The following is a 27,195-nucleotide window of genomic DNA, read 5'->3' as shown; positions in this document are numbered from 1 at the left end:
TGCCATTAAGCCTAATTTACTCCATATGAGAACAATAACAAACAGCATCGAGCTAATTACCGATAATTTACAGTCTGCATCACCCCAGTCATTCTCTTTAATATTAAAGAATCTCAAAACTGCTGACATGGCTCATGCTCTCTTGTCTACCTGCTGCTGATTTTACTGATGGAAGTACGCCGCGTAATACTCGCCTGCTTGCATTAGGGTTCTTTAACAGATTATTCATCCAAAACAAATAGGGAGGAGCAGCTCCCTTGTGGTTTTCTTGATGTGTTGTCACTTTAAACATTAAACGTGAAAACGGGACCAAAATGAAGTCCAAGAGCATCAACATTTGAAGTGAAAATACTCCATCGTACTGCACTATCTCTATTTGTTTTTACCAGCTCTTAAAATAAGTGCCCAAAAATATCTCCCTGATGTGCAAAAACAGCCACCTTGAACCAACGCTTTTGCTTGAGCGTCACTTAGAGCTACACCTGCATTTGTTTTCTTGAAACTTTGCTCCAGTGACCATTGTTGGTTGTGGTGTCCTCCCCTCCCCATCGTGCCTCTTTAACCTCCAACCCTCCCCCATTGGTGCATCATCTTACACGGTCAGACGTCTCATCATCGGCTTGTCTCACCTGCTTTCTAGTCGGATTAGACAGCACATTGCGGGAAAGTGAAGCTGACAGCTCGAGTGGGGCGGATGAGATGAAAAGGGGGAAGAAAGAGCAGAGGGGTTACCAGTTCCGAAAATCCTGACTTCAATACCCCCTCCCACCACCACCACCACCAGACCTCCCCCCAAACCTGTTCATGCCTTCAATCTCCTGCCTGGTTTTCTTTTCATGCAGACCCTTTTTATTTGACATTCAGCTTTTCAAAGTGGAGAAATCTCGTGACAGGCCTCGTGAAAAGATGCTTTCATGTTTAAGGTGGATTTTCCCATTGAATGTTTTTTTTTTTTTTATGCTTGTACAAGAAAACATTTTTTTAAGAAGAGCACCTGGATTTAATTTTGTAAGCAAGAGGAGTGGTGCAGTCAAATACAGCAGCGCTCACATGTTCAATACGTGAAAACGAGAATCCATGTAGTTCATTATCAATTTACACGCCGTCAAAGAATAGACATTTTCACATTTCATTTTCAACCTTTCATTTGCGGCTTTCATCGGATCACATCTCTCTTTCCTATCTGCTTCTCATTGTTTGAAAACTGTGAAAGCTGCTAATTACCAAAGTAGAATCAGGCACCACTGAGCATGATGGATCAGCATCAGATTGGAGAGTAGCGATTTCTGAGAGCAAGCACAACCAATATGATGAAGATAAATCATAAAGGAATCTAACAGCAATTAAAACAAGCCTTTCCTCACTTGTGTAATCATTAACTTGTGATGAACCTCCCTGTTTTCTGCCGAATCTGCCTGCATTGGGCTTGCTTTGCCATATGCTCTCTTTTGGTCAGTAAGGGTCTTCTGCGTGTGTGTTAGTGCAGGTCATCTTACACAAAGAGACAATTTGAGTTTAAAAACGGAGGTGTGATATGATGTGATAATCATTTTTCAATGTTAACTGAGCTTTAGTCAAACAACCCTGACGACTTGAAAAATTATGGTTGACGACAACACGCTGAAAAATACACGTCTCACCCCTCTGTCAACCCATGAACTGATATTTGAAATGCATAGAGGGTAATGCAGTTGGTGTTTTTTCAGTTAAAATTATTTACCTTTATTGCTGCATCATTGAATGAATGCAGGCAAATGATTCTCAATGTGGAGCTTCAAAAATGATCCTAAATTCAAAAAAAATAAAAAATAAAAAAGGAAAAACCTACAAAGTTGGAGCTACAAATTAAAGGTTAAGAGCGAACAGAACGACTGCATGGTTCCATTACACTCATGGCCTAAATTTTTGGCATAAAAACTCCTCAATATAACATCTAATCACCATTGTAGAAATTGTCCTCTAAACAAGGCAATTTTTACTGGATTCAGCAACTGTTGGTCTGCTTTACTCCATCAACTCAATACAGCAAAACCCAGCCAGCAACATGTCGGAGAAACCAATGGTAGGCAGAGGGCAGATGGATTGACAGGGAGAACATTGTGAATGTGGCATTTACCTTAGTATGTTATCATCGTCATAAATGAGTATGATCATCCTTCTGGTCTGAGTGAACCTCATCCCACGGGACAAACTCCAACCATGTGACCACCAGCTGGTGGCTTCAGAGGAGAAAAGAGACCATCCCCTATCAATGAGTTTGGTTCCAGAGCCAATGCTCTGCATGGAGGTCAGCCCAACTATATTTAGCTGGTACTTCTCAGTCTCCCAGCTCTGGCTCCGGCTCCTTCCCCAGCTCCTTCCCCCCAGTGATGTGAGGTTCCACATCCAGACAGACAGTTTCTATTCCACGTGGCTTACCGCTCTCGTACTGCGTGGGCAATGCCCCACGACTCCATGTTAGACTTTGAGGGGTCGCAGGCCCTCATTCCCGTCACATGTGGCTTGTTTTCGGCCGGTGTCCAACTGGGATGCGTGGGCTACCCCACCATCATGTGCTGACTGGTCAACACCAATCCCAGGGCGGGATGAATATTTGAGAGAGAAACAAACAGGAAGTTAGACAACCAAGTTTGTATCAGAATATAAAGACGGTAAATCGTAGACAGATTTAGGTTGTCAAATACAAAACAAAGGATATACTCACGCCTGTGTAAGAATGCAAACATACACTGCAGCCATCGGGCGGACAGATGAGGTGTCAGAGCAATAACAAAGCAAGCCGGGTGAACAGGCAAACCATCGGACAGATGTTCACTTGGTGCTGCTGCTGAAATATTGGTATTGATTTACTCTCTTTGATCCACATCAAAGGTGCAGATCCAGCCAGACAGGACAGAAACAGAAATGCAATATTTTCTTGGCCTTTTCCCTCACCTCTCACTTTTTTTTTTGTTGGAAAAGAAAATGCCCCCACCTCGTTTCTTTTCCCTCCTTGACCCCGTTCCCACCCCCAGCCCCCATAAATTCCTCCATGAAAACATTAAGGATGTCATTGCATCAGCCTATTCCTGGATTTTTGTCTGCCAGGAAATACATGCAGTTAAAGAGGGAGGGAGAGGAGGGAAACACTGCTGTGAGCCAATTACAGTGGTAGACCGTGTTGTTAGTTTGTTTTGGTGCACACCTTACAGGAAGGGGGTTTTTGTGCGAGACAAGCTCAGTTATCAGTTATATTCAGGATGTGATTTTCTTGGTGAAAGAGAGGGAAATAACCCCTCTCTGGTCTATTCATCCCCTCTTCTGTTGTAGTGAGGGATAGCTTTTCTGATCAATAGCAGATCCATGGGAAATAATGACTGTTGGAAAACCATTAGAAAATGAATTTTGCATAACATGACCTGTTTAAATAGTAGTATGTGGCCCCTCCTCCGGCACAGAATTGCAGAGAAAGTCTTAAACCTCTATGTGAGCGGGCTGCAATGAATTGTGACCAGTGGGCAAAGGCAAAATAACTGAAAAAAATAGCAACAATTTTATTGTGGAATCCTATTGAATCGGTAGTGTCCTTTATGTCAAATATATTGGAAAAATGTTGCATGATCTCCATTTCTATCCTCTAACCCCAACTGGACCAGCAGAAACTTTCCACCGCTGAGTCTGGTTCTACACATTTCTTCCTGTTAAATACAAGTTGTTTTAATTTCTTCACTTGCTCATGTAAAATTGTTGGGGGGTTTTTCTCTGCAAAAGTGCTCTAGAAATAAAATAAAATTGAATTGATTCAGAAGAATACTCGGCCGCTTAAGAGTGAGTGGCCCATTTAGTAACCTTAAATGGTCTGACCCTTGATGAAGACATTGTATCTGTCATTCCTCAATATTGACAGTAGATGTTGGAATATACTGAAGCAATTAAATATCGTCAACTGACTTGTTAAAGTGGTTGCTTTCCATTCCAGTGCCATATTAAAATAGAGAAATACGTGTGTCCGTAATTGGGGTACTCATTAGAGAACATCTCAGATTCTCAATATAACATAGTTATCAGAGGGCCCTGGCTAGAAAACCTTACACCTGACACTATGAAAACATTTTATAGAAAAATCGAAAGCACTGAGTTGTGGTATTACTAAATCTCCTGGCCATGAAGGTTAATCAGAACAGTAAAAAAAGAAAGAAAAAGAGGCCATTGATGTTTATCTTTTCACAAAGCTTATGGGAAAATCTGAGTGTCAAAAAGAGCCTTCAAAAGCTTTTATTCAGCTTTTTGCCTCTCCAACCCCTGAAGGATAATTCATTGTATTTGTCTAAGATCTCACCAGACTACAGTCTGTACTCTGGAGACAGAAACCCAAGGGATTGTCGTTCTCTGAATGCTCCCACATTTTGATCCATATACCATATATTATTTGTCATGTTGGGTTCCCTTGTAGCACTCACTCAGTACCAAAGTAACTTTCAGTTGAATTTTGATAACTTCAAGTGTAAATCTGAGCTTTTTCTCAATTTTTCGATCCAAGTCCAGAGGGATGCCTGTCCTTCATGTTTAAGAAGTCTCCTATCCTCCAACACACCTAATTCAAACGAACGGCTCCTCATCAAACTCAGCAGTCGCCTGGGCTGCCCGTTCTGAGGAGGCATGTAATTTGTCAAATGCCCCTGGCTAACACTGTGGGAGCACAGCCATTACTGTGTGACAGCTGACAGCTGTGACGGCCAGCCGTGAATTATTTTGAACACCGGCAGAAAATAGGTGAGCTGGGCCTGACTCGTCATTCCACTTCATTAGCTGTTCCCTGCATTCCTGACAATAGTGTAAATATGATTGTCCTGTGGGGTGCAACTAATTAACTTGTGCTGCTGCCAGCATTTCTTTATGCTATTTGGCTATTACAAGCTTGTCAATTAGAGGCAGAGCAGGTTGGAGAACAAAAATATCGCTGGTTGTAACTCCATGCCCAGCTCGAAAACAGGAAAATGAAGTGGTAAAACGTTTAAAGCATTTTGATCTTTGGTGAGACATTTAGCCTACGTTTTCAGAAGCTGGTCGAAGATTTGTGCAACCTGTAATGATCTCCTTTCTGACTGTCTATCACTTCAATCTGACAGTGTGAACAAAAGAACTTAATATGCAACATTTTGTAGTATCCAAATAGCCAATTTATAATATGCTAGATTAGCGCAGAGGTTTTAAACTGACTGAAGTAATACTGAGGTTCTGCATTGCATTGGCAAGAAATAAAAAACCTGCTTATAGACACGTGCCTGCCGAACATACATGGATGTGACAGAATGCTCGATGTCCCCGAGACGACTTGGAGTTTGTTTCGTTTATACATAGCACTCTTCCTTTCTATCCGGATGAGATCACTACCTTACCATGGTGTGATAGTTTGTGTGTCTCTCGGACCTCTACAGATAAGTGGGCTGTAGCCAAACCCTATCTTCCTGGTGCGGTCACCCATTCCCAACAGATGGAAGCGTGGTGACCAGACGATCAGTTGGTGAGCTAATATTCCACTCCCGCAAAACTAATTATAGAAGCTGAAACTAATAGTCGGACACCCGGCCTACACCCTACGGTGGAGGAGCTCAAGGACAATATGTTAATTAAAACATTTCCTTTGTAGATAATTCTATACACAATTCTGTAATACAATTATCAGTGCTTGCTAAAAAGGCTTTATGAGACATAAAACTACATATCCTCCATTTTCCCTGAAATTAAATCATATTTATTCCTGAAATAGTATGCAATGACAAGTTGGAACAAATCTATAGAATCAGACTAAGCAGGCATTACTATTTACACTGTATTATTTCTTACTTAAACAATATAGAAATTGTGATCTTTGTTATTATGTACACCTACTATCATTACAGTTAGCTCTTCAAAGATTCTCATAGATGAAATTCTCAATTTCAAATGTGACATTGACCATCAAACATGCAGCATTGGCTCACCCACTTTTTGGTGTTTTGATTCAAAACTTCATACAGCCTTATATACATCACTGCAACATAATATGGGGCAACACATTCTCACCTTAAAAAAGCCGTATATTTTCCCTCTCAATTCAGACTCAGACTTCCTCCCTTTGTGCGAATTTCCCACCACCGTGACTGTCTTACTCACTCCTGACTGGTTTCACCTGTTCTCTCCGGCATATGTTTTTTGTTTTCATATGATTTTATTGTTTTAATATGTTTGTAACCTTGTATAGTTTTATGTGCAACAATGGATGGAAATTAACCTTGTGCTAAATCCAGCATATTTACAGTAACCTCATGAAGAGATGGCTTGTTCATTATTATGCACTGTCCCGGCAAAATAAAATAAATAAATGAAATAAATAGTCCTTGTCTAACTTTGGCTTGTTTTCCAGTTTGTCTTGTTCTGTCCAAAACTATAATGTTCCAGCCATTTTTCCATGTTTTTTCAAGCTTGTGTATTTTTAAATCTCCATTTGTTTTGGACTTGGTGCCAAATAAATTACTTTTGGATAAATCACTGTGAGTTATTAGTTGTGCATTTGCCTACTACCAGTTCTGTGTCATTACAGTGCCTTATCATAGTCACAGTTTAAGTCCCCCACTGGAGTAATTTTTCCACTGTCATAATCTTTCTGTGTACAGTTACCATCAGAAGACTTTTATAATGAACCAAACTTTTGTCAAAATCAATCAGAAACTGTGTGACCTCATTCTAGTCCACTAACAGAATCACAATCACGTTACGAGGAAGGTTCATTCGCTTTAGTATTGTGTGGAGATGATTGCCACTTGCTTATTACAGTTTGGAAGATCTAAACAGTTTGGTGAGTTGATTGATACTCCGCTATCCCTTTATCATTGTTATTGTACTCCATTTATGATTTTCAAGAATTTGATGCGATGTTTTGAATACAACTACCAATCTAATATGACTTGAATGCTGGGAATGATCTACAGTTGCCACCAGCAGAGCCAGGGACCTCCTGTGGCTATCCTGTTACCACCAGGCCCATGCCAAAGCTACAGCTACAGCCAGCGGCAGAGCTCCAGTTACAACAAGCAGCAGAGCAGAAAAACTGCAGCCAGTAGCAGGTCCAGGTGCCACCTGCGGCCACCAACAGGCCCGTGCCAAAGCTCCAGCTACATGCAGCAGCAGAGCTTGCCCAAAAACCTAGAGCAACAGATCTAGGTAAAACTAGCCGGTACCACCTGTGCCCACCACTGGCATCAGGCCAAAAATCCACAACCACTTACGTTACCCAGACTTCACCACCATCATTGACTGCTAATCTGAACAAAACTGAAAATATCTCCTCAGAGTCCCAATATGCCACCTGAATTAGATGAAAACTATTTGACAAAACTGACTATGTCATTTGTTTTATTTATTAAACATTCAGCTGTATGTGTAATCAGGCTGATAAAGAGGAAAGAGACTGATATTTAGAACTGACTTTCAATTTCACCGGTTTGTTAACAGTGTGCCGTAGTTCTGTTTTAAAGGTCAGCGAGAAAGAGGAAAACATTTATTTATTTTTTACACCATCAAATTGATCCGGTGTACAGAATAATAGTCATACTTGTGTGATTAGTGTGAACAATGACAAACCTTCTGAGCAGGGATTGTAATTTGAGTAATGTCTTGTTAAATCCGATTTTCGGCATCACTTAATAACTTAATTGAGGTCTGAGCCTGTGACTCAGGAGTTAATTATTTCATGATTACCTATTGTATACTCCCTTCTCACAAATGGAACAAAAATACAAATTTATAAAATATGAAGGAAAGAGGTTCATTTTGAGCAGGAGTGTGTAACAGCTTGTTTTATGGTTGAAGTTATGTACATCATATGTAGCCGATGGTGCAAGTATATTTAGGTATATCTGAATCCAGTAATGCTGTTGTGATGATGAACATTCATCTTCAAGTAAAGTGGAGACTTAGTTTTTATATAGTTAAAATGTATATTAACCCCCTAAATTGAAATAAATGTTTTTTTAAATCTAAATTACATTAAAATACAATAAGTTCAATTGTATTTATTTAGTGCAAAAATATTGTTCTCTGAAGGTACTTGCAGAGAAAACTCTTCCGCACGAGCAAGCTCGGGGGGGGGGGGGGGGCGACGTCTAAAGATAGTAATTATCCGAATTCAAATTGCTGGTTGATTGTTTTGTTGCTCTCTAAATTATCAACACTGTGTCCTTCTAAAAGACTAAACAAGTTGAAAATTCAAGGAGACTAATACCTTGGAAATACTTGCAAATGTACTCTTCAAAACAAACATCAAGATGACTGTGAAGCAACCAAGTCAAAATAAGAAAGTGAAGGTTAAAGAATTTTGAAGAGTTTTATCTGGGTGAGTCAGCCTTGCTTTTATAAAAGGTCTTAGAATAATACAAAGATTGCATTCAAGTCATCATTAACATGAAAAACATTAAATCTGAGTTTGTTCTCAACTCTGAGGTCAGCCTAATGAATCCAGCTACAATAAGTAGAAACTTAAACTGTCACATGAGCTTCTTCGCTGTGCAATAGATTTGGAAACACCCAAAAGACCTGATTTCTGTTTCTCTTCCAGAGTTCTCCTCATAACGACTTCGCCATTTACCTCAACTGAAGCGTCAACACATCTTTGGACATGATCCCAATTAAACGGCTCGAGGATGTTTTATTCTTAATGAAGAACATTAAGTTTGATCAGGCTATATGCATTAACACAGGCTGCATACCGCAGGGTTTGTGAGGCTGCTCTAATTAAAGCACTGCTAAAATGCTCACTCTATCTAACCTAATCTTTTTTTTTTTTCTTCAACAAAGCTGCTGCCTCTCAACTGTACCACCATGTATGTCAGAGTAGTTTGTTTGAAGATTGAAGAATAAAAACTGCAACCTTCCGATTGGGAGACGACCACTCTACCAACCAAGCCACGCCACATGGGACAAGGTGCTGGTTGAGTCTGCATTCTGTCAGGACGTGTGAGGATGGACTCAAGCGCAGACTCCCAACTTTCCATAAAAACAGAGTGTATTGTAGAAAAAAATTCCGGGAACACAAGAACCGCAGGGGAAACAGAAGTGACAAGATGAGACAACAGGGAGAGAGCGATTAAATGCACAGGACTGGGGCACCACAGGTGCTGCACATTAGCGCTGAGCAGCGGAAGAAGACGATAGGATAATTGAAAACGTGAGGTGAGACACACAGGGGCAGACAGACACAGAGACATGGCACAGGATCTGTGCGTGAGAGTGTGTGAGTCTGGGGCCCCAGTTACACAACCTTTCAAGTGAAAATACATTGTTTTGTGTTTTCATTTTAAAAAGTTTGTTTTTTACTGTGATTCTTAACTACAAAACTACCAAGACCCTGGAGAATATGGAATGGGAGTCATGACACCGCCATTGTTGTTACTGTCCACCTACTGATGCAATTTCAAAACAACTATTTATTATGGTCGTGATGTTCATGTGCAGGACCAGCGGTTCCGAATAGCTGCGTCTTCGTCCGTCTACACAGTGATGGAGTTTGAGCATTTTAGTAAAGTCCCACCTTGAGACCTGTTTTCAAAAAGTTGAGTTTTTAGTGACTCTGAAAATTTACGGCAAGTTTTGCATTCTCACCGGAAAACGTAAACATGACCCAAAATGTGAACTCCCAAAACTGTGATCGTCAAGTGGACTCAACACATCACCTGTTCTCTAACATGTATTTGCTGCACTTGTGCAAATCTTTCGCGTTTCTCCGTATCGGACCCCTCCCAATGCAAACAGAATCAGGTCAACTGGAGTTGTTTTTGTGTCTTGGAGGACTTTTTTTTGCCAGTTATTATTGTTGTATTTACGTTCGTCTATACTTTTCCAGACACAATGTTGGAGAAGTTACTATCTCACCAGAACAAGGTGTGAAGTTGAATATACGTTACTTGTACTTGTCTGCAGTAACAGAGGGCATCAGACAGCACTGGGAAGCAGTTGAAATCAGAACAGAGCATTGTCTCATCAAATAATGAAGGCTCATGCAGAAACAGTAAGCATCACCACACTGGTATTTTTATGTACCTTTTGGATGCCAAAAATTGTTATTTGACTCTTTTCACAGCGTCAACATTTCATCTTTTTCATACAAAGATGCTCATTTGGCTTTGTTGCTGCAGAGAAGAATCCTCAAGAGAGAACCCGGCAGAGTTTTGGCTCAGAGTGAGTCGCGAAACTATGTTAAAATAGAAATATGCACATTTGTAATAGTGGGGACAGAAAGTGAGAATGGAGTTGTCCAAATTCAATCGGAGTCCAGAAAACAAGAGGTGGGGTACTCGTGTGATGCAAAGACACTCCAATGCCATTTAAATTCCCAGCTGGTGTGGGCTTTTATAAAGTGTTAAGCGTATTTGAATGAACTGTGCAGTACAGCAAAGACTTCTATCTGTGTGCCCTGCACAGTTTGGCAGGAATATATTAGCATATATTATTTAGATATATAGGAAGTGTTTGAAGGTGCAGCATGTAAGATTTTAACAATGACGCGTTTGCCACTTTGTTGGTAGAACTCAGTTACTGTAGAGCCAAACCTCTCCTCATTCTGCCTCTCCGAATTCATAATCAGTTGGCTGTTGTTTTGACTGCGACATCTACCACTGTTGGCAATTAAGGCTTCTTCAATTATTGCTGAGGATGAACTCATTACTTCAGTGACTTTGTTGTACTGAGGTTTGGTTCAAAGTAGAGATGGGCAAATGAAGCTTCAAAGCAGATTCATGAACCACTTTCTATATGTTTTGAAGCCACTAGATGGCACTCTCTGTTCAATAAATGTTTGAAAACACACTTCATTGACAGTCTTTCAGCCTCTATCTTCAAACCAAGAGTGCCACCTGGTGGAGTCAGAAAATATAGAAAGTGGTTCATGAATCTGCTTTGAATCTTCATTTGCCCATCTCTAGTTCAAAGTCTTTTAACATTATGATCTTATTCTACAAAGTGATGAGGTGTTGTACAGTTCTGTCCGTCCTCAGTTTGAATCTTCGAAGTTTAGTCGCTTCTTTTTTAGTAAGTGCCAAAAGCTTCAGCCATTCTTGTGTTTACTTCAATCTCTCCTTGATCATACTTTCTGTTTTACAAGATCAGAAGCATTTGCATGGCCACTTTGTCATCTCTATGATAGATTTTTTTTTTTTCTGATTGATCAGATTGTTATGCATGTTTTAATATATCGAGAAAATCATCTCATCCGGTTAGTGGATCAATCCCAGGGTGCTTTGCATTGTTCCTATAAGTGCTGCTGCATCATTATTATTAGCCTTAGATATCAAAGTCTTCGAAATGAGGAATTTATAAATAATAATAATAATAATAATAATAATAATAAATGAAATAATTAGTTGAAGCTTAAGACATGAAACTTGATTTAATTGATGCAAAGTGAATGTATTCAACATGACTTCCTTGCAGTGGGACACACACGCTACTAAGCTCGTTTCATTCATTCATTCATTCATTGAGAGAAGTTTGCGATTGTTATGTCATCAAAGTTATTGTTGCTAAACAGATCATGATATAAGTGGTATGCACTCAAGAACCTCCATCCACAGCAAGCACCCAATGAGGTATATTGTTTTGATGCGTTTAATGTATATTGCAGTTGCAAAGAGAAATCTTGTATTGTTCTGTTTCTGCATGCTTATGTAGAGAATTGAACAATAAACCCCCGTTTCATTGACCAACCTGTGTTTGTGTTGTTGTGGAAAGAGCTGCAATGTAATTGGCTGTGACATGTGCTCATGATCCCACATCCAGTGTCACTCAGAATGTGGAATTTTTCATCTTGGCTAATTGACCTTGTTGTGTGCTTTATTTTTTCTTGTTGTTTTTCTTTAAACTGAGACTTAGCAGAAGAGTGTAAATGTCACTAATTTTACACTTCCATGCCTCTCGAGCATTTTAGCATTTAATCCACCAGATTGACAGCGATGGTCTGTAAACAACTTGAGATGTTGTAACGCCATTTTCCAACCACTTGTGCAATTTTTTATTTGCTTGTCATGTCAACACTGCTTCCATTTCTTTAAAAAAAAGGTACTGCTGCTGCTTTTCTTCTGTCTTCATCAATTTACAGGAGATCAGAAATAGAGACTCAATGCAAAAGAGATTGTACCCCAGTGGTAGAAACCTCAACATGATATCTGGAAGACTCATTGGCTCTGGAACTTTTTGTACATCTCACACATGGAACTATCATTAGCATGGATTAATAAACCAGGACAAACAACTGTATCGATGTGATACATATTACATCTGACTTGAAAGAATGTTGGTCAAAAGAAAACTGCTAAAGTGAGTTGTTGCTGGTAGGATGCTGTTGGAGTGAGGTTGAAAAACTTAATTGTAGGTTTCATTTTGGTGGCTTTCAGTCAACTTGTTATTGTTCTAATAAAAGAAAAGAAATGCTCAAAAAATGTGAAATGCAACAAATGTCAAAGTAAAGAACAAAAATGTCTATGTATATAGCATTCAATGCATGAATGGGCCTTGAAGCTGGATAAACATGTGTCCATTAATGGTTTCTGTTGATGGGAATAGACAACCCCTCGCTGTTGTTGTTGTTGTTGTTGTTGTTGTAGTAAGTAATTAAGTAAGTAAAATTTATTAATATGGACACTTATAAAAATCAAAAAGTACTTTACATCAATTAAACCAGACATGATAAACTCAGTAAAAACATAAGTATATCTATTGATATAAACACAGGACTTACAGCTAAGATAAAGACCAGTAAAAACATACATGAACAAAACAATAAAATAAATAGAATCAAGCGGCTACAGATCAACCAAAGGTCTGTCCGAATAAAAACATAGAGTCAACGCACTTCATAAAACCCGCTAGGGAAATTATTTTGACCGCATTTACCTCTTTCTAAGATGCAGGGTTCAGCCACATTCTGGCGCTCCAGGGAGCAGATGGAGGTCAAGTGTCTTGCCCAGCGAACGGCAGTGGTAACCTGTGTGGCCTCGAGACTGCATCCCCAGTCTCTAGGCCACTCACTGCCTCAAGTGACCTGTAAACCTTGTGAACACTTCAACAGCACCAAACCTCTCACGGACAGCAGATTCAATCCAGTAAAACCTTACAAAACACAAGGTGTTGATTCAGATCACTGATGTTGTGTTGCAGTATTTTCCAATCCCATATACGAGCTATTGGACATCTTGCATATTCAGACAGCTTCAATTATGAGACATCTGCAAGCACATCGTCAATAAATTGACCTGTGTCCGTTTTTTCCTTGTGGCGACAGAATGAGAGCCTCAGACTGGGTGAGCTTAAGAGAGGCTGCTGTGACAGTGCTTGACTGCCACCTGGTGGTCATGGGCAGGTAATGCAGCGACCAGTGTTCATTTGTTCTGACGATTGAGAAATGCATGTGATGCACTCTTTTAAGCACATTGTGTCCAAATGCATTTATTTGAAAGACAGCGTTTCAATTTGTTAACTGATGTAAATCATGCAAAGAAACGAACATCAGCGAGAGAGGGAGGCAGCATTTCCTAAAGAGGCTCTGCTCCTTTGGAGTGAGTAAAAACGCTCTTCTCCAGACATTCTATTATTCCTTCGCAGAGAACGCCACCACCTTTTCCATCACCTGCTGGTTCTACGCTATTAGTCTCCACAACAGAAAGTGCTTGCAGAGGACCGTTACTGTCTGTTCTAATATAATAGGACAAACTCTCAGAAGTCTGTCTGCAGTACAATCAAACCTCAAGGTTTAAACTAGTTTGACATTTGAGACTTTAATTTAGACTAGTTTAAGGTTTAATTTTAGACTAGTTTAAGATTTACTTTGAAACTTGTTTGAGTCTTTATTTTAGACGAGCTTAAGATTTGATTTGACACTAGTTTGAGACTTTATTACACCTTAAACTAGACTAAATTAAAGTCTCAAACGCATCTGAAATTAAACCTTAAACTAGTCTAAAACGAATTCTCACACTCGTCTAAAATCAAACCTTGAACTCGTCTAAAATGAAGTCTTGACCTCGTCTTAAATGTCAGGGCCCTGGCTCTCCAGGCCCGTGTGGGAAGGTGGGGTTTGTGTTTACCTCCAGTTGCTCCTCCATCTCTTCCTGTGTGTGCAGGTCACGCCCATGGTTTGGCCCCACCCCATGCCTCTGTCAGGCTGGCTGATAAAGCCCAAGTGGATTCAGCTGTGGGGGAGCTAATGAAGGCCACTGACAACTACTGAGAGCTGCTGCTGACTGCTTCCTGCTTGCCTGCCTGTGTTCTGACTCCACTACCACCAAAGCCCTTCTTTTTCCTTTAAATACTGTATATATTGTAAATAAACGGTGTTCACTCACCACCGTCACTGCAAGCGCCTTGCTTACTGTTGCTGACTTGAGCCAGTTGTGACAAAAATTGAACCTGAAGTGGTCTAAAAGGATCGAACTAGTCTAACATTAAACCTTAAACTAATCTAAAATCAAACCTTAAACTAGTCTGTTTAAGGTTTGATTTTGTTTAAGGTAACTTGAATTCTTCCATGTAGTAGAGACAATAGCTTCGCTTTCATACATGTGCTTTTTCCTCCGTTTTCTACCATGTGGCTTTGCCATGTATACACATACCTGGGTTTTTACAAAAACTTACATTTCCACCTCTCCCTTTAAAAAAAAAAAAAAATATATATATATATATAGCTTCATTTACATGTACCAGCATAAATGTCTTAAATATGTCCACCTTCCCTCCTTTAAATTCAAACAGAATACAAACAGAGACAGGAATCGTCATTTGTGGTGAGTTGTAGCTGCATTTATGTGTAAATGCACGGCCCAAACACAAAGAAATACCACCATTTTTTTTTTTTTAAGTACCCATGTATATGTATACGTGGCCTTTGTACACATAAACTGGGTGTGACCTTAACACTAATACCACCTAATGTCCTTAGATTCAACAATTCAATGAAGTCATAGTTGAAACTCATCATCAAGCCTGTTGAATTCATACACATTCACTTTTTTGGTGTCATTGACAAAGTCAGAATAAATTCCGAGTGAATATTATCAGTTTGTTCTGTTAAACTGGGATCAGTTCAAGGATCATCAAAAGATTCATTTCTTTACACCGCACTCAAAGTGTTGAGAATCAAATTACTTTCCTGCTCATTGCAGGAAAAGTAGACATCCGCCGTTGAATTGATTCTCAGCCAAATGCAACTAAAGTAGATACAATGAACAGAAAAACAGCCAAAGGTTAATTGTCTATCAATTACTTTAGAGTTTGAATCTCAGTAAGTCTGATTAAATAAGTAGATGGGAACACTATTGGAACACTTGTTCCACCTCCTGTAAGCAGCATCGCCACACCTTAATATCTTTCTGCAGAACATCTTATAGTAACAGGTGTTTATCTATATTATGCTCAATACAACACAGTCAAGAATCCACCCATTCTGATTCTATTTAATTGACCACCTCTGCATCTTTTTTTTTTTCGATTTGCTTCCTGCTCCGTGTAGTTGAGTCTGTGTTTGTCTATGTAGTGATGAATTGTATTAAGAGAGAATGTTTTTTAGAAGACTTCCTGAATGTCTGACTTTCTTGTTGCTTCAGTCATGCAATTACTATGTTTTTGATGCAGCACTGTTTGACAATTTTTTGAGAAACTGGCCATATTTACTCACTTTTGTATTTAAGAATACTTTAGAGTAATGTTTTTTCAAACATTCACCCACAATGCATCGAGTAACTCAGATTGATCCTCCACTGTTGCCAATTACACACATATGACAGAGAGACCAGAGGGAGTTTGAAATCAATCCAATGAGAAATACTTTGGATCTAATTTACATCACACTAATGAGGGAATATGTTTGATATTTGTGAATCCACACACATTTTCTAATATATTGATGGAGCATATTGATTTAAGTTTACAAACCTGAAAATGTCAATTATGCTTTAGCATCATTTTATGAAATCCTTTGATGATTTCATGCACAATTTCACTCAATACTGTTTTAGACTCTCTAAAATGTTATTTTTAAATGCAATCACGATAGTGACATGTTACCAACAAACTATATTAGGTTTTTAACCCTTTGTTTACCCAATCCAAACTCTTTCGCAGACATATTTCTCTCATCAATGTCAAAATGGACAAATATTCTAATTGCATTGTAACTGTACTGCATGAATATACCACTTCATGCACCCATCTCTCTCTCTCTCTCTCTCTCTCTCTCTCTCTCTCTCTGCAGTACTCCTACCATCTCAGTCGTGGCCACCAGATGGCAGACTGGCACATGTAAGCCTTGGCTTCTCAGTCATCTTTTCAGCAGCCACGTTCACACTGATTGTTTATTTCACGCTCGAGTTGAATTTGATCCACTGTCTCCTGAGAAAAAGACCAAAGCTGAATCGGGACAGATGTATTGGTTGTAACGGCAAATTCTTGGAGGAATGCAAAAAAAAAAAAAAAAATAGAAAAGAAAAGAAAAAAAAAATGCACACACAAAGATATGCTGATCCTCAGGGAAGTACGAGGATAATACCTGTACCCATAGGACTGTATCCAGTCATCCATGTATGTTCTACACCCGTTTATTCCAAGAAACCAGACTTTACTCACAGAAACATGACACTCAACCTCACAGACATCAATGAACTAAAAAAGAATGTCCTTGAATTGTGATAGGAAGACAGTGTACCTGGAGATAACTCAGGTTTGTATGCAGGTAAATGGAGAACGCTGTGTTTCCCCCATCATGGTTATTAAACAAAAATCATGACTATTCATGATCTATAAGTGCATTCATTTCAAACCAGACAGTTGCGGTCAATGGTAATGGTTTGTCGAGCTGCGAGAAGATTGAAATTATAAAAAACAAAAAGTTGTAAAAAGCAAATAATATCAGTGTTCTATCATCAATTCACCTAACAAATAATTCTCAGGACTTTTTCTTGTGGCTGCAGCCTGGAATCCAACTCACGTCCCCCTGTTGTGACAGCACCCTGCACTAAACCATCAGATCTTCATAATACTTACTTGAAATAAGACTATAAATGTTGTGACACAACAGTTTAAAAAGACTTATCGTTTCCAACGTGCACTTGATGAGGAGAGATGACGATCTGTCTGAGGAATGAGCTTCGACTTCATCATTAAGGAATGTCACTGTCTCACTTCAGCGCTCCTCGCTGCTGCGTGTGTGTGTGTGTGTGTGTGTGTGTGTGTGTGTGTGTGTGTGTGTGTGTGTGTGTGTGTGTGTGTGTGTGTGTGTGTGTGTGTGTGTGTGTGTGTGTGTTCAGCTTGAATTGTTTTTGCTTGCATAAATCAGCATATGATTTTCAACACTGCAAGTTCGTCAAGTGATTCAGTGAAGCATTCCTCCACACAGTGACAGGCTGAAGGTGGCCCCCTTGACCAGGGTAATTATCTCACTCATTTCTACGGTGTCACACCAACACATTCAGAAGGCATCTGCACTCAGTTCCCGAAGCTGACAAAACCCCTTACCAAGAGTACTACCGTCTGTCAATGATATCGTTTGTAAAAATTTAAGTAATTCCACTTACATGCATCATTGGGAAGGCGTTGTTGTGTCTAATATGACCTCGTAATTTAGTATCAGGTTAAAAAAGGTGCAGGTATTACCAGAAGCTTTATCTAGAATTATGGAGTGACTCCCAGTATGACATTGTGGTACAAAATAGAATTGCAGTTTAATTCAAATCAAAATGAAATTGTATGTCAATATTGCGTCAAATACAACTGAGTCATTTCAAGGCACTTCTCCAGAGAAAACAACAATTCCATATGAGCAGGAAGAGGAGCTGGTGGAAAAGAAAAACTCAATTTGAACCAAAGCACAAAGATTACTGCAGTCTGGAGTTCTTTGTGTTTTATTGTTTAATGTCTTCACATTATGCTGCAGCATTATTGGGCCAGTGATGCAGGTGAGAACTGAGAAGTTGGAAAAGTCCCAATGCCAAGTTTACGGTGTTCAAATGACAATGACATACAAGCAACATGGCTGCCACCTGCCAAGTAGTCCAGGGAACGACACAAACAAGGTTGTCTTCTCATACATCAACCACAAGGAGGATGAAACAAAGCTCAGGAGGTGCACTTTATTGTCACGCTACATTTATTCGTATTCGCTTTACTTGTTTTGTTAGTGATGATGCCCGTTACTATCAACCTTCATATAACGGCAAGTCTTTTCACTGAAGTGGTGAAAGGGAGTGCTATAAGTTGTCACTCACGAACACAAGCTAAACACAGGTGAAAATAATGTGTTTGTCCATGAAGTGGTTTTAAAGCACAACTTCAATAAACGTCAGTTACGTTTCTCAGGTTATAGAGCCATTAAACCAGCTGGGTCAAACACATTTGAGTTCAGGGGTCACATATGTACCAATATGTCTTCTTTCTTCCACAGCCTAAATGTATAAGAAGCAGCACCAACAATAACAGAACAAGGGGGGAGTTTTAAGGGAAAAAACAGATTTCAACTCTAATTGAGGAGAAGGAATTGATTATATCTGCTGTTTATGATTGAGGTGTCATTCATGCACATTCAAATCCCCTAAATCCTGCTTATGGGATTTGTTGAATCCCTGTTCAGCGACGCCTTCGGGGAAAAAACAAAACAAAAACAAAGCACATCTATGTACCAAGCAAAAAAATAACTCACAACAACACAAAAATGAAAGAACTGAAACTACTCAGATGTCGAACGGAGCCAGATCTCTTGTAGTTTCCTATAAGCAGCCTGTCATGTGAGAAATAATCCTAACCCTTGCGAATGGATGTGCCACCAGGCACTGCTGTATGTGTGTGTGTGTGTATATATATATATATACATACATACATATATATATATATATATATATATATATATACTTTTTTTAATACACCCCATGATGGGAGAAGATGAGTAAGGATGGATGTGTGATTGCACAGCTGTAAACACCGGCTGCATATAACAAGACAAGATAAATTCTTCACCTTCCTTTTCGTCCTTCATACTCCAGTGCATTTGTCTGCAGCCCTTAATCTCTGTATGTCTTTATTGGACCCCCCCCCACCACTGCGAGTGCACATGTGTACACAAACATGTGCCGTTTGGTCGACTCCTTTATGTACATGCTGCCTCTCACCAATGTGAGTGCTTGTATTTTTAGTGTTGGTGGTTCCAGTGGGAATCCAATTCTCGGCCCACTCAAAGTCTTGTTGTGTTCTTCAACCTACACAAGACCGTGCGGCAATGAATTATGAATATAGAGACAATGTGTATGTATGGAATCATGTAACATTGACAACATTTCTTTGCTCTGTGCCGGATCCCTCTAATGGCGTGTCTTACAGTGCACATGCAGCATTTCATATTATCTCCAGCATGCAGTCGGGTTAACAGCTTTCTCTGAATACAAATGACACAAGGGAATTGCTTTCTCTCTATTGTACTGGAAGGTCTTGTGATTTGGTGCTATAGGAATGAATGTGAACTGACTTGACAGAATCTGGTGAACCCAGCATACTAACACCTGAAATTAGGATGCAGAAAACCACTGAGCACAGTCACCGCATGGCTCAAAGTGCACCACTGAGCTGTTGTTTTCCTGGGCTGCACTTTTATGAATTCCTCAGCCGCTATAGTTTGCAAATTCCAGTGCATAACATCATCATTAAAAGTTCCCTTTGGTTTTCAGTCACTCGACACGACTACAGATCATGAGGAAGGGTTGAAATTGATTATTGGAAACAGGTGACGCACGTCCACACGAATCAGAAGTAGCCTAAAAGCAAACTTTAAGGTTCGACATCAGCAGGTCTGCAACTAAACTGCCAATTGTTCTCAGTGTTGTGGGGCTGTTTCTAGGTGCAGGGGATGTATGAGAGAATTTCCCATGATTGCCTAGAGCTATTATTTCATTAAAGTAGACACATTTACAGACTGTCCTTGTGGGTAACAAATGTCTTGGTTAATTAATACAAAAAAGATCAATGTGCACAGATATCAGTGACCAGAAAAAAATATAATGGGCAGTGAACGCTTCAGACAAGTAAAAGGCCTGAGGCAATGTACATTTATTTATACATCTATCACTCTGTCAATCCCTCCATCCATGATACAGCACAGTCCTTACTCATCATGATGTTATATTATCTCATGCCGGCAACACACTGTTCGATTTAAAAAAAAAAAAATTTTTTAGTTCACAGCTTGTGACATTGTATGATATGAATCTAACAAACTTTGGGCAAGGATAAAATGTCATAAAACAGGTGATGTGAGTTCGTTAATTATTCCCAGCCAGTGATCACGAGTTCTGTTAACAGCCCGTGGCACGCCCACCTGGAGACAAAAGAGAGGGAAAAAACTCAAAATCGGTGCAACAGTGCCCCTATGTGGCCGCTGCAGTGCAGTGCGTAACACACGATCGTTATCTATTGTCTGAGAAATCACAGTGTGTCGCGGGCATTGAGCTTTCCTAGTGTTCTTCTGGATATCATTATAAGATTTTTCCAAATTTCAATTTCATTACATGAGTATATAAGCACTATATGTTCTCATTGAGCTTGGCTACTTCTGCCAAGTCGCTAGACCCAATTTTCATTCAATTGAGGATTTCCCAGTGACCCCCTGGGGGCCAGTGAAGCTGAGCTTGAAGATCACATATAAGCACAGTCATGGAAGTCATGCTTTATAAAATAATGCATTACTGTGTTAGTAACACATCCTATAGTGAAATTAGTGGTTGTTTAATTAGTTTTGGCATATTTTCTCAGTTAACAATATTTGCCTCATCATGACCCACCCTGCTCTGCCTCTGATAGGTTCGTCAGCAGTCATGCTGTACTGTAATTATAGACATTAACCAATTAAATCACTGAATGCAGGGCTTACAAGCCAGTTAGAGGCAGAGTAGGGTTGACCATGGCCTCATCATCCTGGAGGGGAAAAAATGCAATCTGGCATACTGCTACTGCATACTTTTGAGTGGGGCATCATGGGAGATTTAATTAGAAGTGGAGGTACGGAATGCTGACTGAAAAAATAAAGTGGCTATATATGCTATATACCTGCGTATACTCTAGACTACACCACTGCCGCTAATCCAACATAGCAGTTTACCTTTGTGGAAGAATAGCTGTTAGTATTTCCCTGGAGCCCATTTTTCTGGAGGAGACTGATCCTGAACCAACAGCATCCAGTTTAATATAACAAACAATTATTGGGTTCTTTGCACAGTCATTTGCATTTATTATTGAATAAGTTATCGGTGCAGTGTTTTACTTGCAACTATTTGCTGAAATGAACGAAACAGTCATTATTGAATCACACAGCACTGACAGCAAATCTAATCTGTGGCTGTTATGCAATGATAACACTAATGATTTTTTTTTTTTTTAACCAGTCAATACACTTCTTTTGAAGAATCAATTATTAATATCTGTTAACTTGCTCAACGTTGCAAAAGACGAGGTCCAAAAAAAGTGAAATGGGCTTTGAAGGCAGTACTGTCTCCACTCAGTGAGATATCTGAGCTGCTGCATTAATATTTGAAACTGAGTACCTCCCAAACAGCATCAGGTTTCTTCTAAATGAGGCTCAAACTGTCAGTGCACCATGGCTGAAGAACTCACAGAGGATGAAAGTAGTGAATATGATGGGCTCTGGTTGTAAAGGTTCTATCACTTTAACTTAAATATCCCATGGTACCATATTCCTGTCAGCATTAGAAGTTAATTTAATTCCAAATTTGTTTGAGATATGTTTTGCATTTTATTGTAATTATGCACAATTAGCGTTACTGAAGGTAGGCTTGCATGTATGCATGTCTTCTCAGCCCACAACAAAAAATGTCAGTGTTTCAACATGTGCCCTTGTTGCTTCATTCCAAACTCAGGGATATTATGACTTACTATAAAACACAATGTAAGTTCTTTTCTTTCTTTTCTTTTTGTTTTTGTTTTTATGTGGAACAGATTGATCTGCCTTTGGACAATGCAAGCAGGAAAAAGACTTGTGCATTTAGACATTTTGAGATCGGATACAGGCCGGATTCATATATGGAAATACATTATGTATGTGTTGAGTAAGTGCCAATGCGACCACTGTGTAAGCAGAGCAATTGGATTTTCTTAATATTGCATCTCTAATGTCATCAAATCTGCATTTAATAAAGATCAAGCCTGGAGGCAATGCGACAGGAGAAACATCCTGCACAGTGGTCAGTAGAAGAGACTTCTCAGTCTTTAGGGAAAGAAGGAAATAATTGCTGTATATTGTAACGGCGGCTGTGGGACACTGATGTTGTGATGATGATGATGCCTATGAGTTCACCTTAATAAAGTCCAGATTATAATTTGTAACACGAAATCTCTTGTTGATACCTTTAAAGCATGCCCTGTCGGCACTACAACAAGCACAAGATGCAATTATGGCCCTTTTTGTCCTTCTCTGCCATAAAATCTATCCATAGCTTCTCAGATAGGGATTGCTTGAGAAGTCACCTGAAGTTTGTACACACTACAAGTATGTATGCACAATATTTCAGACGTTGTAGGTAAATGTAATTGCGAGAATTCGGCATGGATCACTTGATTAAAAGATATATGTAACTGCACGGTCAAAAAAATCCGATTTAGTCAACAAATTCGATCTGAGCATCAATACTTAAAGCATAAATAAAGCCTTTGTCTCTGAAATTGGATCCATGCATACTTTGTATGCCCCTGCTGAGATAATCAGGAAAAATATCTTTACAAATGCCTCAATGTGGGGGTCATGAATGGAATGAAAGTCCAGTTGTGTTGAAAATGATTTACAATCCTATGGATATAATATAAGGTACATTGACCCGTTGACATTTTCTAACTGTCAGAAAATGTATAGTTGGATTGGCAGATTGGCAGCCTTTCTTTGATTAAATATTATAATTTGATTATAATTTGATATTCGTAGGTATGCTAGTGAAGTATCCTATATCACTTTGAAAGGGTGATGGACTTCCATCCCCATAGTGATTAGTGTATTTCAGTTCTATTGGGGAATGTGTTCATCTGCTCTCAGACACAAAATTCTGACAAAACGTGATGCTGATCCGACTTCAGTATAATCAGCTAAAGTATTCTTAGATAAAGTCAGAGCTGTACAAGTTTTATGCATCCAAGTTCTCGTGTGAGCTGGAGACTTCTGCAAAAGATCAGACAGCACACAAATAAACCCTTCCTCACCTTTCGTCACCACTAATTGTATCGGTTTTTGAGCGTAACCCATCGAGGCTTGGCATCCTTTTGCCCTAAAGCCCTTCTGTAATTGGAGCGTGCTCTTATGTGAGCTGAGACCCTGGCGTGGAAACTCTTTCCTCAGCTCGTCTTGACTTGACGATAATGATGCAGAGTCATTACCCATCCTTCATGGCACCTTTTAGAGGATTTCACACACACTCAAGTATTTCAAAGGAGCTGCATCTTGAGAGGGCAGTGAACTGTGATGAATCCAGGCTTACACAGGCTAATTTATGAATGGAAATGTGAGTTATATTCTCTCTTCTTTTTTTTTTTTTGAGATGATTTAGTCACGTAATCAGAATGATTTGTCTCTTCCATCAAGGACATGAGAGCAAGATACTGTTCCCCATGAAACAGGAAAGTTATAAAGGAAACTTTACTCTGAATACACAAACTACAGTTACTACTACAATTAGGTGGCAGTGGATCGCTTGCTGGACTGGTTATCTCTCAGTCAGAAGGCTAGAGATTCAATTCCCCATCTCTCTAACTCCTCCTGTCCACATGCTCAAGTGTCATTGAGCGAGACAATAGCTGAACTGAATGTGTTGCATGGCATTGGGGTGAGTGCATGAGTGAATGGGTGAATGTGGTTACCAGTGTTAACTGCCTTAGGGAATCCTCAAGCTGTGCAAAAGCGCTATATAAATAAAATCTGTTTACCATTTTTATCAAACTGTGAGTGATGAGAAGGTTTTCACATAGGCTGTGTGACCATATGGCGTCTCGCTTAAACTCAATGCAAAGTGTAGATGCCGTTCTAGCAAATGCTTAATTTAATCTGCTTTGTATTTAAATGTGAGTAGGTGCCATCTCACAGGACAATCTATGAATAGAAGAAGGAGATGAGGGTGTAGCGCTTGCAGTTGCAGAGTTACTGGCTTCATTGGATTTTATTTTGTGCAACACGCAAACAACAAGCATGACAAGATTGCCCAGTCTTCACCAGCAGTGGCTCACAAAGGAAATAAAGCAGAGTAAATGGTCAATACACAACTGTACACAACCCTCATTGATTGAAGATAGAATACACAGTCATACCTTAACCAAGCAGGTTCGAACATCTTCAGAAGAACTGTAAACAATTCTGAATATATCAGTCCCGCTTTGTTTATCCTTGTTTTTTCTATGGTGGGACATTTTATAAGACTGTGGAACACATGTTCTGTCTGAAATGAATTGGTACTCTTTTGATTTTTTGTTGTTGATTGTCTCTGTTAATACAAGCAGCAAAGCAGACCAACAGCATATCTCCACCATGTTCACCAGTTAGTTGGCTTGACTTTTCTATTTCTGATTTAATTTGCTGGCCAATAAGCAAAACAATTCTCTCCTTTCTGTGTTGCTTTGTTGCCTTTCTGTGCTTTGTTTTCAGTAGTCCTGTCCTCTTTGACCTTTGCCCATGGTATCCTGCTTGGTTTAGTGTGTGGTGTATGATATAGACTGAAAGTGACACTCTTGCAGTGTTCCTGCTCAGCCTGAAGCTCGTTACATGTTCTGTGTGCTGTTTGGAAACTTTTTCTTTGAGCCACATCTCAAAGGAGATATGGCCCAGTTTCATCTTTTGTAGACCAGACCAGTAAAATAGTGAAAGAATCATCTTTAAAATTTCAACTTTAAAGTTTTTCTTTGTTGTGGCGTAAAGTATACATCATGCAAATGTCTGCATTTTTTCACAAAACCAAACAATTACTATTCAACCAATCACTACATTCTCAACCTAAAGGTATTTTTAATGATGAAAACCAAAGAGTTTTCAACCATTATGACATCATGTTAGTGTTGTAATACTCAAAATTAGTCTCAAGACCACAATTTCAAGGTCTTGGACTTGACTTGATCACAGGCTCTTAAAGTGTCATTCTTGTCTTGGTCTTTGGAGGTTCTGGTCTTGGTCTTGACACGGTCTTTGGCCTCGGTCAACACTACGTCATGAAGGTGATTGTGATGCTGACATAACAGTTCCTGCTGTAACTGAACCTGTTCTTGGAATACTGACAATAGATTGAATTTAGAGGTTTCAAATATAAAGCATGTGGGTCAAAACTGGCCTTTGAAAGTATCTAGTCTGGCCTGTGTGATTTATATAAATTTTTGTTTATTGAGGGCATGAACTTAACACATAACTGAGACCCAGAACTGAACAGTCAATGGTAGCAGTGGCTGTCGTTATCTCAGCAGTTGCCTTATTACGAGTAAAGTGGTTTTACCATGAAACTCAAACTGTCATAGAAAGATGCACTTTAAAGCTTTATGCTTTCACAACGTAGCTCCTTTTCTTTACTTTGATACTACTAATATTTTCTGGTCATTAGCCATTGGGGTCCCATCAAGGTCAAACTTGACTTTATGTGGCCGCTGAACTAAAATGAATTTGACAACCGTGACTAATAAATGGATTTTGGATTCTGTATCAATGGACGGTTTACAGACTCTTTTTCAGAGTGCCGTTTTTATACAGTTCAGCCAACAACTCACTGCTTCATAACTCAGCAGCTCCCAAGTGTTGGATTTGCTTCTCAAAAGATATATGACCTCGACAAATTACTGTATCCACCAAATGAAATCATAGGAAATCCTAGAAGCTTCTGAGAGGAGAGATTTTGCTCCTCTTTGATACTGATGAATCTGTTAAATGCTGTACTACCAAGGCTGAATGTGTCTTTCCTGAATGTTTTTACTTTCTCCTCCCTGTTGTGCATAGTCGTGCCAGAAATGATTATTTATGTACCCACATTACTGTGAGGGATTGATCTTTTGTAGGCCAATTCAGCTTTGGTTTTTGAAAATATAAATGAATACTTCTCTCAGCTGTGTTTGGATGCAAATTCACTGCTTTGCCAATCAAAACCCCCTTAATAAGTACATGATGCACTACACGATTCAACCAAAGTCATAAATGTTGTCTTTCTACTACATGAAAGGTACTTGAGCAGGCAGCGCGTATTCACTTTAAAATTTGGCTCTCATGGAGTAGTAGCAGCAAGAGAAATTTGTTGGGCGCAAACATTGTCAAGTCAATTAAAAGTCAAAGTGAGCTTTAGTGTCAATTTACATTTAAGACCTGCTTGCACTCCCAATGGTGTCAACATATATCACCGCCAAAAATAGAAAGAAAAAAAAAAAAGACAAAATGTGTTACATGCAACACAAGGCAGTCTTAGCATAGCTATAATTGTTAATGGAAAAGAAATGTGCATAAGACCAGGTCAGATGTTCAGTGGGATTTCAATCAGTGTCCACTGCAGAAGCAGAAAGTCATTTAGAGTGACTGGTGCCAGTGTGGTGGGCAATCGTTGTCTGTGTGTGTTGATGCATAAGCTTTGTTGTGTATAGTGCTTGTTATTCATCAAGCAAGACTACTGTGGTTATTTTAAAGAAGCGAATCGGTATTGAAAACAGACATTCTTTTGATAAAGTCCTTGGTTGTCGTTCAACGTTTGCATTTGCATTTGCAGTTGTCATTTTGCATTTGTCTTAATTTCTGCAGGCAATGGCTGGAAGGCTGAAGCGGAACACATACAACAGGCTACCTACAATACAGATCACACACATGTCCTGATGCCATGAAAAGGAATATGAAGAACAAGAAAAGGCCGTATTGTTGGAGGGAATGCTGGGCAAATAGAGATCACATGTCAAAAACATGAGAGCACGACTGCAGGAAAAAGATTTAGATTCAGACTGACAGGGTGACTGTATCAGACATGGGTCAACAGGACAACTACAGCTTCAAAAAAATGCTGCAACACTGGATCAAATACATAAAATGTCAAATGTAATGATTCGTAAAAGTCATTTTACAGCATTGCAACTTTCCATGTATCACAATGTGTGGATGTGTTGGTTGGTCCTGTCAGTCAATTGTGTGTCAGTGTGCTAATCATGACAGAC

Source organism: Blennius ocellaris (genome assembly GCF_963422515.1).
Source record: "Blennius ocellaris genome assembly, chromosome: 10".
In the NCBI taxonomy this organism is placed as follows: Eukaryota; Metazoa; Chordata; class Actinopteri; order Blenniiformes; family Blenniidae; genus Blennius; species Blennius ocellaris.
The sequence above is the reverse complement of the archived record's forward strand: the minus strand, read 5'-3'. Positions refer to the sequence as shown.